This window comes from Perca fluviatilis, chromosome 1 (genome assembly GCF_010015445.1).
Source record: "Perca fluviatilis chromosome 1, GENO_Pfluv_1.0, whole genome shotgun sequence".
Lineage (NCBI taxonomy): Eukaryota > Metazoa > Chordata > Actinopteri > Perciformes > Percidae > Perca > Perca fluviatilis.
In genome coordinates, this window is record NC_053112.1 from 29,422,941 (window position 1) to 29,439,411 (window position 16,471).

At 39.4% G+C, this 16,471-nt stretch overlaps 1 protein-coding gene across 1 annotated transcript in view; it reads right to left on the minus strand.

Moving 5' to 3' along the window:
• The window catches only part of fbxo41 (F-box protein 41), a 54,904-nt gene extending 40,362 nt beyond the window's left edge, over nucleotides 1–14,542 (minus strand). The window contains exon 1 of the mRNA XM_039805653.1: nucleotides 14,437–14,542. The gene's annotated coding sequence lies outside the window, so the exon portion shown is untranslated. The remainder of the gene's footprint in view (nucleotides 1–14,436) is intronic.
• Nucleotides 14,543–16,471: the final 1,929 nt, after the last annotated feature.

The window sequence follows — 16,471 nt, forward strand, 5'->3', positions numbered from 1 at the left end:
AAAAAAGACAAATTCACACATTTTTATGAAATAATCTTTCATGAAGTTAATAGCATGATATTAGCTTTCTTAGACATCTTTGTAAAATGTGATTATACGTATGATTATAGATATCATTTATATTTACCCCTCCAGTAGCCTGCTGCGTCTGAACTCTCTAAGTAGGAATCTTGATCTATAAATTTACTGGTCAAGAAACATGAAACCTGCATTTTAACATAAGGGTTAAAAAGCAAACTCCTGCACTTGTACCCTAAAATACTCAGAGGAAGAATAGAGGGAGGATTGGGGAAAGGAAATGGCTCCATTAGTGAGAGTGCTTGTTAGCGCTAACACCATCTTCTAGTCTGAAGTCTATGAGGTCAGCTGGACAATACTCCAAGTTCTTTACAAGGGCATCTGGTAACTAAAACAAACCTCCACCATCTGTTATCTGAGTTGTGTTCTCGTTCTCCACCTTAGCCTCTGCAGTTCCTTGTAAGCCTTAAATGCCACCTTATATTTTTAATAACCTCAGTAAGAAGTGAAGAAAAGATCAGTGTGCACACCAAAAAAAACATAGCATGTTCTTCAACCATTTTCCTTGGAATAATTTGAAAAAAATGCTACTGTTAAATGCAGTTTCTTTTGTATTATTTAGATAAGAACCATCTTAAATGGGCTGCTGCCATATAATGTTATTATGTAAAAGCGTCATATCATGTCATCTTGCCTTGACCATTTCTAGCATTAATAGTTAAGATCTGCTGAACTCCTCCTTTACCATGTTTAATGTTGCTTAGCCCAATATAGCAAATTTCTTGACCCTCAAGTATTGCTGACTATATGTTTTTTTTTTTTTTTTAATCAAATCAAAGGGTGCTGGTTTAAGAACCAAGAATATTAAAGCCTTGAACTTAGTGTACAACGCCGCCTCCACCCTCATGGTCAGCATATCAAGTAGAGTGGGCACAGTCTGTATTTCAACACGGACCATTTGGACTCTTCCCCCGGCCGTAGAAACGGTGTTGTACACCAATCCGAGACACTTGAACCAAAAAGATTCTCTCTCGCTTAACTTTCTACAGCAGCTTTTAATGAAAGAAGCAGTAGGCACTGACATTGGCGGTGTGATCACAAATCACAGATGCAGAACAGTCTTTACAGAGGGCTTATACACTGGAATTCCCCAGAAGTCACTGAGACTGTTATTAGAAGTCTGCTGAGGCTGGAACAGGGAGTGTACTGGCAAGCCGTGCCCACTTATTACAGGAGGAGGATTTCATAGACCCAGTCACTACACTGCAGACAGCAGGCATTTCTCATCTGCTTGAAATTACGAAGTGAGGTATTTAACCGGGCAGGAAATGGAAGGGAAGTGAGGCTTTGGTAGCCTCATGTCACATCCTGCCAATAGAGCTCAGCTGAGACGTCCCAGAGGACTGTCTTTATTCATTAATTGTTAGTGAATAGTGGATGTGTGTGTAACATAAGACACACAGTTAGCCATGCCATTCAGCTTTCCTCATTGCTACCAGCACCAAAGAGTGAAGTTTTCTGCATTTATTTTGAATATTTAAAAAAAATTACAAAAGCACCATTTGCAATGCAACTAGTGGTTAGAGTGGTTTTACACTGACAGATGCATCAGCAGCAGCTCTTTTGTCCCCCCTGCCCCCCCTCCCCATATTGTCTGTTTACTTTATATTATAGGAACCCTATTCTGAGTGGTCCTCACCATCAGAGGACCCTGTAACTGCAGTGAACGGTGTTCTGTAGTAAGAAACAACAATTGTTTGATGCATGGGAACACATGAGGTAGCCTGGGAATAGTTCAAAGTAACATCTTCAAAGGTATTCAGTTTACATTTATAAATGACAAAGAGAAACAGAAAAGCCTGCCATTCGAGAAGCTGGAACACGATTAATGTGTCATCTAACGTTTTGAAAAATAACTCAAGCAATTAATTGATTATCAAAATAGTTGCAGATTCTTTTTCTGTCCATTGTTATGCTTAAGTACATGCTTCAACAACCACTCAAGAGAGGAGGCACATCACAAACATCTGAGGCAATTACAGAATCAACAATAAAACAAATCATCCATAAAATGAGACAAACAATATACCAAGTAAGATGTGTATATATATATATATATATATATATATATATATATATATATATATATATATATATATATATATATAATGCAAACGATAGATTTGAAACCAATATACTAATTTTCTGTAAAAATCAGTAGCAACCAAAAACCATCAGCCTTACCAAACCAGCTGTCCCATCTGCATCTAGTATACAGTGCTCTCTAACTTCTACCTTCTAACTGCCAACTGAGAAGCTGTGGGACCAGATGCCGTATACAAAGGTCCTTTAAGTAAAGGCAGGGGGCTTGGAAACAGGAAACTCTCAGTGCTTCTTTGTCACTCGTGCACTGATCAAAAGCACATCTGCCACAATCCCAAGGCCACATTTTGTGTCGTGGCACTATTTTGGGATAAAAAACATGCAGCACAGAACAGCTCTGTCATAATAATTGAGAGCAGCCACCTGGTACTATGGCAAAATATACCACAGAGTGGCATAGTATTTAGCATTAAGAGGCACAGTGTTTAAAAACATTTTAATGCTTAATATGAGCATTAAGAAAATACTGTACTAGTATTGATGCTAATTACAAGGTTTATCTTTCCTTTGAACTTGTATGCACAGTTAGGCACTTGTATATGCACTGTGTTTAGTTTGTCTCTGATTTATGTACTGTAAGTCCAGGGCTGATGGGAATACACAGTCATTAGTAAAGATCGGGATACTGTTACTGCTACAGACCACATACTTGACAGACATGACAGGCCATCAAAAATATCACCCTAATTGGTTGTTTTATTTCTGTTTGAGTTCTGTTGAGTCTTGAGTAACCCTAATGTACAAACCTTTAATGGAAAAGTACTTTTTTAAAGGCTCCTAAAGCTCTCTCTGCTGAGAAACAGAAACAATGTCATTTTCATTGTCTGTCAAACGCAAGCTTCCACACGGTCAAACAAGCCATTTAAGTCAAGGCATAGATAGACCTACATAAATCAGAACACAGGCTTCAATTTGACTATGGTTTTTGTTTTTTAACAACAAGGGCATGACTAAAGGGCTCTTTATATATTGCTGTTTTACATCAGGGCAGTAACCTGAAGTCAAGGGATGTTTAAAAATGGAGGTGGAACTTCAGAGGTTGTCAACACACACTATCCATTCTATTGCGCGGATAAAGGTTTCTGAACGTAACGAGTCCCAGGTGGGTATTCTCAAATGGACAGAGAGAATAAAGGTATAGAAAGATGGTGATAAAGAGCAAGAGAGGTGAAGCTACAAGAATGAGAGAGACAGAGACAGTGAAAGTGTTTCACAGTGATAGGGAAGGCTATATAGATACTGCAGGAGTTTTACAAATTATAAAGAAGTAATGGATGGCCAAGAGCACATAGCCCCTGTAAAATACGTTTGAAATTATGTGAGCCTACCAACAGGAGAAGGTTTGTATTTTTCTGTTCAAGAGTAGGGCAATAATACAATTATTGTTTATTAAAAGGCACCCTGTGGAGTTTTCCACAACTAGAAGCAGTGTGGAGCAGTGTTTTTATGAATGGGTGCCTGTTTTGTTAGTATCTTGTGCATATCCACGAGGATGCACATGTGCAACACATTCTCATACCTAAACATTAGAAGAGGTCGATTTCCAATCACTCCCAAAGCAACATACTGTATATGCCGTTCTATTTACTGTAGTTCGGTGGCCATTTTAAACATGACGTGACGATAAAACGTGACCGCAGCAGCTGTTTTAATTATGTGACTGTTCGATTTAACGTAATGGCCGCCGTTTTAAACATCTTTTTAATGTTGTAAAACCTGCGTCATGGACTAAGGTCCATAAAAGTTGGTTAATTTCAAAAAATGACCGTTGACTTTTTGTTTGACACAGAACCACGGTCTGTTGCGTGAAAGTCCTGTGTTTGTTTGAAACCCTCCACCAGCCCAACCTCCCTCCTTACTTTGAATTTGGCACTCTTATACTTTGTCACCTTACTTCCTCGTTTGCTCCCGTGATAATTGTTACGGCCAAGAGAGGCCGCCACCTAACAGCAAACGTAAAGATGGGTCGTTAAGAGCTTCTTCCGCAATCGACCTATACGGTCGTTTTCTGGGTGAGGACGGTCCGACATGTGCATGCACGGTTTCATGCTTTTCCACTGATCCTCAGTTGGTCACAGTAACATGTTAAGAAGGGTGGAAGCGTGGAAGGAAGAAGAAAACTTCTAGCAAGCAAACATGAATGTAAAGAATGAAGGTTTAAAATTCTTCAAAATATAATTTCTGCAAATGTGTTATCAGGGTCATCCCTGATAACACATTTGCAGAAATTATATTGCATTCCACAGGTTTATTAGGCCTCAAGGAGACATTTCGGTAAGTAAAAACTTTTTTAACATGAAATATTCCAGGGTACCTTAACTTTCAGTGGAATCGTATTGGGATGATCATATCACGCTATCATTTTATAAAATCCTGCCAGCAAATTGTCATTTGAAAGTAGCAAAATGAGGTCAATCCGTTTCATCATTTTGTTTTTTTTATACGCGATTATTTTTGTTTTCCATATTTTGATATATATTTTTAAACTGGAGATGAGAAAGACACTGATCACCAATTGCTGCTGACAGCTAGGCCAGCAGTTTGCATGGCAGTTCCAACGCCAGTGGTGTGTGCTTGAGTGAATGAGAGGCACACTGTAAAGCACTGTAGTATAAAAAGTACTATATTAATGCAGTCCATTTTCCATTTGATTACAGCCATCGCTCAGCCCTAATCAAGAACGAATAAGCACTCAGTCATAGTTTGGAGACATAAATATGTTGCTTCCATATACTTAATAGTATGGTGTAAGTGTACTTAATATGATTTTTGTGTTTAGGACCTGCCTCAGCCTTCAGTATCAGAGTGTTGAGACACAGCTGGAAACGTTAACATTGAGGCAGGTATTAACTCTCTGGCGGAATAAGATGCTTTTTAATCAGAAATTATTACAGATATACATTTATACTCATCCTCACCCTCTCCCTATATCACTGCATATTTTAATTCTAAGCACTACAGCTATGTGGTCACTGGCTAACAGTTTGTGTGCACAGTAGGCCTGCACGATTCTGGGAAAAATATGAATCAAGATTTTTTTGCTTAGAATTGATATCACGATTCTCTGCCACGATTTTTTCTCACGATGTGTAATGTTTATTGCACACATGAACCATGACAAAACAAAACAAATGGGCAGTACCAAACATAGAATTTTTTTTTGGCATCTATAGCACATTGTGCATCACCACAAGCCTGTAAACATAGAGGCTTCAATGAATAAAGAAAATAAAGTACACACTGGCCATTGAAGTACAGTAGGCTACCAAAAATAGTGACATATAACACATTGAACTAAATATGACCCTGATACAGGCTCTATCTGAACTTCTTGAACATGTATTTACATAATTTAAAAAAATCGAAGTCATTTAAAAAGCACTTTAAGCATTTTATCTCCTTAAGAGTAGAAGAGGCTAACGCAAGTTTCAACCCACAAGCTTCACAGATCCATGCTAACAGATATGTTAATATTTTAACCCAACACTCACTGCAAGCACAACCATCTCAGTGGCTGATCCCTCTCTGACTCAGCCTACCCAAGGTCATTCTCTTTTTAAGTCTCTTTCTACTTTTGCAGAATTCTTTAAAGTTTTTTCTGACACCACCCATGGTAAAAAAAAAAAAAAAGTACAGACTTGAATACTGTATTTAACAATTTGGCATTTTGTTATGCATTCTTGATTTATTAGATCTAAGCAGGTTTTTCGAACTCCGTAAGCAAATTAACTTGGGTGTCAATGCTCTGCACAGCTGTTAGCTCTATAAACAAGTTAGAAAATGAATATATAGGTCAAACAACCATGACATTTCTGTTTAAATGCTTCTCTTTGGCTTTAGTTGTGCGTCTGTTTCTCAAATTTTAATTTTCTTTGTAAATACATATGTTTTTTTGGTTTTCACAGACCACTGGTTATTGAGGAGAAGGAGATGATTACTGGAAATGTTCCAGATTATTTTTGCATTACTTAAACTACACCAGCACTGCCACCAATGTAAGAGGCCTGAGGAACTAATGATATGACTCTTACTAAATGGAAGCATCATGTTAGTTCAGGCACAGCACCAAAGTCACGTCTGAATTAGGGTCCCCAGCTTCCTCCTTAAGTGCTATATCTTTGCTATAGTTGACTTAACTAAGATGTAATGTCCATTTCAGTGTTTATTAGGGGGAATCAGTTCTCCCAGCAGAATTCTTGTAGCTGCTCGGATTCTTTGAGAGCTCCTTCAAAGAGCAGAGCCTTTTGTGCTAAATCTAACTGTAAACCCATTTTCTATAAATAAGCAATTCCTTGATGTGGGTGTCTGACTAAACTGTGCTTACATTTGAAAAACAAGGCTTTAAAGCGTTTTAGTGCGTAACTTTTTGATATCAATGAACGTCTGTTTCATTCAAGGGGGCGGTGCACAGTCACGAAAGGCTTGTATCATGTGGACGCGCCGACAGTTTTGTTGTCATTACTTAGAATTCCTCATGGGGGCAGCAGAAACTACGCACTATAGCTTTAACAACACCATGATAGCTGGCATTACCAGAGGCATAGATGGACAATATCCCCAGTTACATTAATAAATGATTTAAAGAAGTATATTACCTCTGGAAAGAGGCTCTTTTCATAAAACTGGACTTTCTATGCAGTAGAATGGCAAAAACATTTTTAAATCGTTGCTACATGACCAGAGAGAAGAAGCTGTGATATTCCCTTTCGCTCAAAAGCCTACAGCTACCAGAATCTACTGCGCCGCATCGGACAAATAAACGCTTCCACTGGTTGGTGACATACTGCGGCACGTCAAGCTCCTCTGTATTTACAGAGAATGGCGGCCAGCTGCTAACAAACGATTTGGTATAACAGTTAAACAGTACACTAAAATATGTTTCTGAAATCATTTTAGGCTTGAAATAGGCAATGCGGTAACAGAATCTTGGTTTATATTTGATCAGCGCTGCCTAGTTTTACAGTTTAATCTGAGTTCGGTCTGAGTTTGAGGAAGAGAGAGAGGGGCAGCTCTCTCTCTCTTTCGATCAAACCCTAAGTGACAAGTTTTGCATCAAGCATATCACTTGATGGTTCTTCTGCTTGCCTGTAAGTAGGGAGATCTGGGCACTGGTATGATGGAAGGAAGTTTAACATGGTTCATTTACACATACTACCAACATTATGATGATACCAAGTTGGTTGAATATCTATATTGAATAAAGTATCCCTTTAATTCAAACTCCTTACATTATCTGTGTGAAGACTTGGCAACTGAATTCTTAAACTCTGCACCATGTGCATAAAACACCAGCTGGCCCTCAAGCTACACTAATGACGCAACTGTTAAATGTTCAGCTCGAAAGGATGAACACCAACTATTAAACTTTGTCTGAATTCATTCATAAATAATAAAAGTCGCCAGTTAAAAGCAAATGTCACTCAGCTTCTGAGGCCAGGAGCTCCATGTCACAGTCAGATGAGATTTATTCCTGTGTGCCTGTGCTCCATGATCAAGATTTGTTTTGCTTGGAGGTGTGGGGGGAACAGAGTGAGTCAAAGTGTATCATAGCAGCCATGTCACTCCTCTTCACCTAGAGATGCTGCGGCGCTGAACTCAAGCTAGCAGTTAGCAGTAAGCTACTGTACATACTGGAGGTGCAGTGACTGTATGAGCAAGGTATGAGAGGTGTGACACGAGCATCAGCCTACGCCTCAACAATGGAGCTGTGTTTGTCATGTGTATAATGTGCTCTTCCCACTCCCACATTATTATATTCACAGCCAATGCAACGATGATACTAAAGATCCAAGTAAATAAAGCAAAATAGTTCACATTGCTGAACCCTCTGCATTATCATACAGTATGATAGCATCAGTGTAAAATGCGCGCTAAAGACTGCAAGCTTTGTGACCGCAGCCGACATGGACGAGAACCCTTTGACGTGTTCCCCCAGACAGGCTGCATTACAATATATAGACTCCTTTAGAAGCTGAATGAGAGGTTTAGTGAAAGCCCCTAATGCCTTTTAGGCTCCTACATGTGCACGTCAAAGTGTGTTAGTCCTGAGAAAAGCCATGGGACTCCCATGACAGGACAATCTCACGACCTGTGGCTCCTCACCTGACAGCAAAGGGCAAACCTAACCACTTATGTGGAAAAGAACTCAGCACACATTGGTTTTCCGTTTGAAGAAGACCAGAGCAAAACATTTCATCTCACGTGACAGTGTTACCATGACAACCCCCTTTTGAAGACAGGCAAATATAACATACTTAACACCTAAACATAATCAAAATCAATGAACACAAAATAACCAACAAAAATAATTTCATATCTACCATTTAACCATCTAAAGAATTAACCAGTGGATTCAGCTTTGTGGTCATTTACAAAGCTTTGACCTGACTAACAGCTCTGCTAAGAACCTAACCTTGTTCGAAGACTTGAGATAGGTCTGGCTACACCGCTTATCTATTCTGGGATATGGGGAAAAAAAACACTCTGGCTTGTTTGTATTGCATACATTATAGAGGAGATAGCGGAAGGGAAGGGACATCCGGCGCATCTCATGTCAGCAATGTACACCGTTGAGCCAGACTAGTTCAAGACTGACGCGCTCCTTTAGGGCAGCTTTGTCTTGGCTGTAGTTGGAGATAAAGCCATCTCATTAGTTTGTCCTCATGGATGTCCTATTTTCTACTCTAATGGTAAAACCTATTGTTTATAAATTGTTATAATAAAGCATCCAGAAAGTTATCTTACATTTGGCATTTCTTTATAATGTTTTATAGTTGCATGAAGCTCAGCGTAAGTTCATTCAGGAAGACTTCTAAGCTTCACATTTCTCTCTCTCTCTCTCTCTCTCTCTCTCTCTCTCTCTCTCTCTCTCTCTCTCTCTCTCTCTCTCTCTCTCTCTCTCTCTCTCTCTCTCTCTCTCTCTCTCTCTCTCTCTCTCTCTCTCTCTCTCTCTCTCTCCCCAACCTAATCAGCTGCATTGTCATCGGCTGAATTTGAAGCGTTTACTCTTTCAGTTAAACCAACCAGATTTTGTCACAGTCTCTGTCAGCTATTGCATTGTTGCATTCAAACTTTAAATCTGTTTTACTCTCTGCTGCTGTCAGTTGTCATTTCAGGCAAAATCAATGTGATGATGTTCACCTCCAGTTCTCATCATTCCCAGTGCCCAGGGTTCCTCCATCAGAAGCCCCGCTTCACATCACATCCATCCAGATCTTCAGGCTTCCTTAATCCCTTCATCACCGTGAAGTGTCTAGACTCCATCGGGGGGATATTGCTATATATCCATGGTCTCTATACTCCTTATAATTTAACATTGCGATGGAGACTAATTGCCAAAGACTCTAACATATCAACCTATCATGCACCATGTTCATTAAACTTATTTCACTCTTAAATGAAGTCTCTCCTGATTGATATAACATTTCTCACACAATGCTGTCAGGCTCAAGTTGTTCTTTGACTCGTCTCAGGTTATCCTGTAAGCTTCCCATTTTCAAACAAAAAATTATGTTACGCTATTTGGAGATGATTTCCCCTCATTTTCACTCTTTAAGACTTAACATGAGCTAAAAGGTAACCCCTATCAGTTATTGAAGGTTTAAAGTAACAGCCTGTCCCTCTATTCAAAGTGTAAAACGGATCTTATGATAACATACTGCAATTGTCTAAACCAACAGTATAATGCACCCCCTACTTTTTCCAGAAAAAAAGAAAACTTTGTAACTGTTGATGAAAGTTATTAATTACGTAAAAACGTAAAGTAGCTATCTGTCATTTGGCCAACACTTATGCAAGAGACAAGCAGTATTAACATTCAGTTGCCACATGTGAGACTGAAGACAAACACAAAGCTAAAGCTCTCACTGCAGTGACACCGAATGGGAGCTCGGCTCTGGGTGAGGCAGGGATAGTGAATGACATGGACTGATTTTCACAAATGTGAGCTGATAGACAGACTGATTCCCCGGCTCACCGCTGTCTACTATTGATCCAAATTGCTGTTCACATAAAACAATTATCCTCCAGTATACATACATCAACAATACACGCCAGGAGGATGTTGTTAAAGCGCCCATATTATACTCATTTTCAGGTTCATAATTGTATTTTATGGTTGTACCAGAATAGGTTTACATGGTTTAATTTTCAAAAAACACCATATTTTTGTTGTACTGCACAGCTCTCTCTCACTGCTGTAGATCCTCTTTTCACCTGGTTTCTGTTTTAGCTACAGAGTGAGACCTCTTTTCATTTTCTTCTTCTGTACTATCTTTGATTGCGCTCGCTCTTGCTCAGTAGCTCAGATGTAGATCATGTCAGCTAGCTAGCTCCATAGAAGTAAAAGACTGTTTCTCCAACTTCAGTCAGTTACAAGGCAGGATTAGCTGGGAGTCTTCTAAATGAGGGCGCACATGTAAGTAGTTCTTTTGTAGATTATGGTGAACTTGTGTGTGTTGTAGCAGTGCTTTGCTATTGAGAACGAGGTACCATGCTAGTGTTAGCATTAGCGTTAGCATGCTAATGCTAACGCTACGAGCTAACGGTTGCGGTTAGCCAGCTCATTTCGGATTGTGACGTCACAGTCCGAGCCGATTTTGAACAGCTCACTAGGAGACTGAAGGCAGGACGCATTCAGAAACCGTATCTCACTCAAAACAGCATGGATGGATTTCTTTCAAAGTTTGTGTGGAAGCACCAGAGACACAAAAGAACACCCCAAATACCAGAAAAAGTGTTTTTTTCATAATATGGGCACTTTAAACACATTAACGGCCCAGGTTCCTTCTGAAATCACTATGTATGTCGGCAAGCATGAACACGTACAGTATGGGTCCATTGTTGGACATGTATAAAGCATGGGGGTAGCTTTGTTAATATTCTGCTTGCTTATTTCCACAGACAAGGAAGAGAGATTAGATGAATACCGGCTTGTTAATGGAAGGAATATAAAAAAACTAATTGATTTTACAGTTTCCACAACAGGTAATAAGATCCATTAATAAGTCATACCAACTGTTTACCTTGCATTTAGTGACTTTACTCTAAGCTACTGCTGCCTATGCAGGTAGCCCTCTCGTATATGCTTAGACATGTATTACCAACAGCAAGGAGTGCTAAAATCAGTCAGAGCTGGATAAGATACTCAGTATCTCTTATCTTCTTTAAAACACAAGCAAGCTTCTTATGTACGTACGTTAAGCCCCCTGTGCTGGCCTAAACAAGACTGGGGACATAGCTTCTGTAAAGGACGTGTGTGGGAAATGATGCAGAAAATGGCCTCTGTGATTTGTGGCTGCATTTCAACAGTCTCTTAGGTCCTCTTATACTCATTAATCCTGAGCCTGTGTTGGCATGATATTCAAGTTGCTGCTAGAGAAGTGAGAGAATCAGTGCTGATTACATATTTCCTTTTTCAACTTGACTTACTTATGGCACACTGTCTGAGGAAATAATTCAAATGAGAGAGCATTTCCTAAAATACAATAAAAGAACTGAAGAGTCAATAAACATTGCATTAGTGCAATTTACACATTAGTGTCAGTATTTTTCCACAACCTGTCTTTGGACGTCACAAGCTGTCAGAAAAGTTTAAATGCCCCAAGGCCAGAATCATGAGCCTGATCCTTGATCTCCTTGAAGTGATGGTTGGATGAACACCATTTTACACAACAATAACAGAGCAGCCCAAAGATGCCTGAGCCAGCTGTGCATGCATGGGCACAAACACAGTCTTGTTATAATAGAAGTGAATACTGCGACACAATGAGTCATAAATTAATGATTAGCTAAAGGGAGAAACTGTCTGATCACAAGAGAATGGACACTTAAGGCATGACACAAGATAACAATAAAATAACAAGTTTCAAATTAGGCACAAAACTGAAAATGAGTCCGGACTTATCGGGGAAGAGAGTGCTGTTGTTTTGAAGGATAAGGCTGTTTATATTCTGTATTTCTCTTTAGAGCTGAAACGATAAATTCATCGACAGAAAGACTAATTTTTGGAGGAAAACCCAAACATTCTCTGGTTCTATAATGTGAGTATTTGGTCATTTTCTTAGTTTATTTATATCTAAATATCTTTGTATTTCTGACTGTTGGTCAGACAAAACAAGACATTCAAAGACATCAACTTTGGCTCTTGGAAAATGTTATTGACTGTGTAACCAAAGTCTGATTTTGTTTATTCCTTTGTGCTATTTTAGGAAAATACTGAGTCTTTTTTGAATGAAACTTTTGTCAGCAGGCGCGAATGAGCTTGGAGAGGTTAAGGAAGTCCGAAAGTTTTGAGAGACACACATGTGCAGTGTTTGTTTTGGTAGTTTCATGGAATTTGTAGGAAATTATCCTTTAAAAAGGCTAGGTGGTAAGTGTCTAACATTAGGACCTGCACTGAAATACCTGTGGGATATGTGAATTTTAGTGTGAGTGTTGCTATAGCTTGTACGCATGAACTGACTGACATCATTTGTTTGTTTGTTTATTTAGGATCCTCATTAGCTCCTGCATTGCAGGTGCTATTCTTCCTGAGGTCCTTACAACTCACTTGAAAATGTGGCAATGCAATGACAGGTGGATCTGCATCCCTGTCTGACCTGTGAACCTCACATCCAGAGAGGTAAATGTCAGTCATTCAGCCAGTCAGTCAGTCAGTCAGCCAGATAGATAGATAGATAGATAGATAGATAGATAGATAGATAGATAGATAGATAGATAGATAGATAGATAGATAGATAGATAGACTAAACTTTCCTTACTGTCCTAAAATGGCACAAATACAAAACTGTAAACACACATTCAAACGTTTTCCAACAGAGGATTTCTATCCCCTGTGGTAGGCTACTGAATATGGGATTCACTGTCACAGTTCTGAGAGTCATGCACACATGCACACTGAATGAAAACACATATACACAAAGTAATATAACCCCCCACACACACACACACACACACACACACACACACACACACACACACAAACACACACCAATGGGAATATTCAATGCTAAGAACTGTACAGTAAAATATTCTGCAACCTGCCTCACGTGAGAAACCCTCTGCAGTGATATTTACATGACGGCTAAAAACTGCAGGTTTGCTATCACAAAAACCGGTCTTGGACTAGTGAATGAAGAAGCCATGGGTTCACATGCACTAGCATGTGTGTGCATGTTTAGCTACTGCTGCAGTGCAGATACAGAACACAGCTTAGTTCATGACAGTTCAATCTAATCTTACTTTACACAAAATCCCATCAAACATGTTGATTTCCTGATTTTACTCTTATAGTTATTCCTCCTCTTTTCAGCATGACTGCTCCAACTTTTGTCACATCTGATTTCTACAAAACACAGCAGCAAATAGGCCACGGCCCACTGACTCTGAGTCAGGTTTCTTATACATTGTAATCCCAAACTGTCACTTCAGCAGTGTGTGCTGCTCAGGAGAGTTTGAGGCGTCCCATGGGAATATTTTTATTGGAGTGTGAATATTACAGTCATGATTTCATTGGACTCTTTCCTCTTGAATCCAAATGTGCTCAGATGAATATTAAAAACCTGAAATGTGCATGAAACCTCCAGTCTGTGAACGTGACTGCAAGAATATAATATATTCATTTATTTTATGCTAAACGGGTTGCACTATTATAAGCAGACACATTTAGCGTTAACTTATAATAGAGCTCATTCTAATAAATATAGCAATAGCAGGTACAATCCCCCACACATCCAGGCCGGTCAAAGTCTCCTGTCGGTCAGGCTCTCGATTGATAACCGCTTAACGATGTGACAGTAAACATTGCCACATTTAGCGCTAAAAAAAAACAACCCACATGGATCCTCATATCTGCACTGCACATGGATCAATCACAAGCAGCGTATAATGTGGGTGTGGACGAGCGGCATCACCAAATGTCATCGTGTAGCCTAAGCAACGCACGCCACCGTAATGACTTTAAAATGCACTAAGAGGCCTGAAGTCAGGTTAATGCACAGCAATGCTGATGGCAGCAGCTGTGCCCTCTCGGAGGAAAGGGCAACAGCCTGGCATGTACCCGATTTCCTCCTGTTTTCACAGCAGCACTGGCTCATCGCTGGACTGGACTCGTTGCATAGCCTACTCTCCATATACAGGAGCAGCGGCGTCAATGAAGCGATAATTGAAAACATATACACACACGAACACACGCCGACACAATTGTGATTAGAAGAGGGGGGTTAAAAAATTGAAAGAAATGTCCGTCTTACTTACCTCGCAATCTTCTCCCCATTTTTTTTCCGCTTCAACCAAGGAACCGTTCCAGCCTTCGCTGACGTCACGCAGCCTCTCTCTGCAGCAGAGAGCAGAAGGCCTGCAGAGGACGACCAGGGAGGAGAGGAAGGGAGGAGAAGAGAGAGAGAGAGAGAGAGAGAGAGAGAGAGAGAGAGAGAGAATGCTTGAACAGATGCAAAAACACGAATCATAAAAATAAAACATCACTCCCATCTTCTTAAGCTCAGAATTGCAAGCTGTTAAAACTATTTGGTCCTGCCAGCTGCTGCTTTGCTTTGTAAATCAATAGGCATCAAGTACATTCATAATCTCTCTTATTAAAAGGCAGGAAAAGGCGTATTCAATATATGTTCTACACAAATAGCCTGTATTTTTGCTTATCTTTGACATGTTAAACCCCATTATTGAATCTGAATAACCATATCGTTTATAAATATCGAGTATTTAAGGAATAGGCTACATATGAAACTGTAAACATCAGAGCCTAACTTTTTATTTTTTTGCCCTTTTACTACTTTTATTTTATTTTTGTGTGTGTGTGACAGTATATGGATGTGTGTTTGTGTGTACATGCGTATGTAATTGTATGTGTATATGTAGGTATGTGTGTGTGTGTGTGTGTGTGTGTGTGTGTGTGTGTGTGTGTATTTATATATGTATTATTGTTTATGCACTGTGTTTTCTGTTTTGGTGAGGGATAAAAGGTTTTAAAACTGTCAAGATGTTTAAAATATGAGCTAGGCTAACGATATGTATTGCCACAATAAATAATTAAGAAAAAGTAAAGGGGGGGGGGGGGATTGTGAAACACCCTCCATGTGTCATAGCTTTTCCTGTTTAGCATCCTGTCACTCATCCAAACAATATGTTTCTCACCTTGATACAAAGGGAACATGAGGAGTCATGCAAACTATGGACCCCCCGCTGTTTTTGTTCCTGGTGGTCACGTAAAGTTTAAACAAATGAATGAACACTTTAAAACAATACTATAAAACTGTAGCCGCTGTGGCCACAAGTGATTATCATGCAGCGATTGATGAAACATCCGCACAAGAAGCGTCTTCAAGTCAGAAAATTGAACCATTATTGTCCCTTTACTATCTATCTAACATTACCAAAAATGTGCCACCATAAGCTCCTGGTCATACCAGACCAAGTGAGGATGTTAAAAAAAAAAAAATAAAATAAAGGAATGTGTTATTTTGTAATTTAAACAGTCTTGTTTTAACATTAGCAGCTGTATAAATATAATGTAGTCCATTATAAAAACATCCCCGTAATCAACAGTACCTTTGAGAAGCTTCTATTGTTCTGTTTTTGATGTCAGTAAAGCTGAAACAAACTCTAATCAGGCATTTGTTGTGGCCGGGTTGGGTCAGTGGGTCAGTGGGTAGAGTAGGCGCACATATACTGAGAGGTTTATGCCTCAACGCAGAGGTCCAGGGTTTGAATCCGACCTGTGACGATTTCCTGCATGTCTTCCCCCCCTTTCTCCCCTAGCTGTCCTGTCAAAATGAAAGGCGGAAAAGCCCAAAAAAATAATAATCTTTAATCAGGCCCGTGTTTTATATCCTTGTAAAGTAAGTATCTTTGGTTTTTGGACTGATTGTCTCTGAAGTCTGGAAACTGTGATGTCCATCACTATTTCCTGCCATTTAATAGACCAAATAATAAATGGATTGATCAAGAAAATAATGGTCAGGACAATGAAAATAATTGTTAGTTGCAGCCCCAGTTGTCAGAGAGGTATTGTGCTGAGGTCAAGTCCCCTGTATTGTGTCAGAGAATCTGGGGGTTTAATGACCTGAAGATGAGTTTGCACATTGCAATCATAATCAAACATAATGGGGTTATTTGTTTTTTCAGTAGATTATTGCATTTGACTGTTTTAGGGCAAAAAAATGGCTTTGGGTAGGTGATGTTGCACTGGGGACTTTGGACTCTTGACCTTAATATTTCTAAAACGGAGTTTGTGTGTTTAATGGTGTTATTAGACTGGATTGATTGGTGTAGC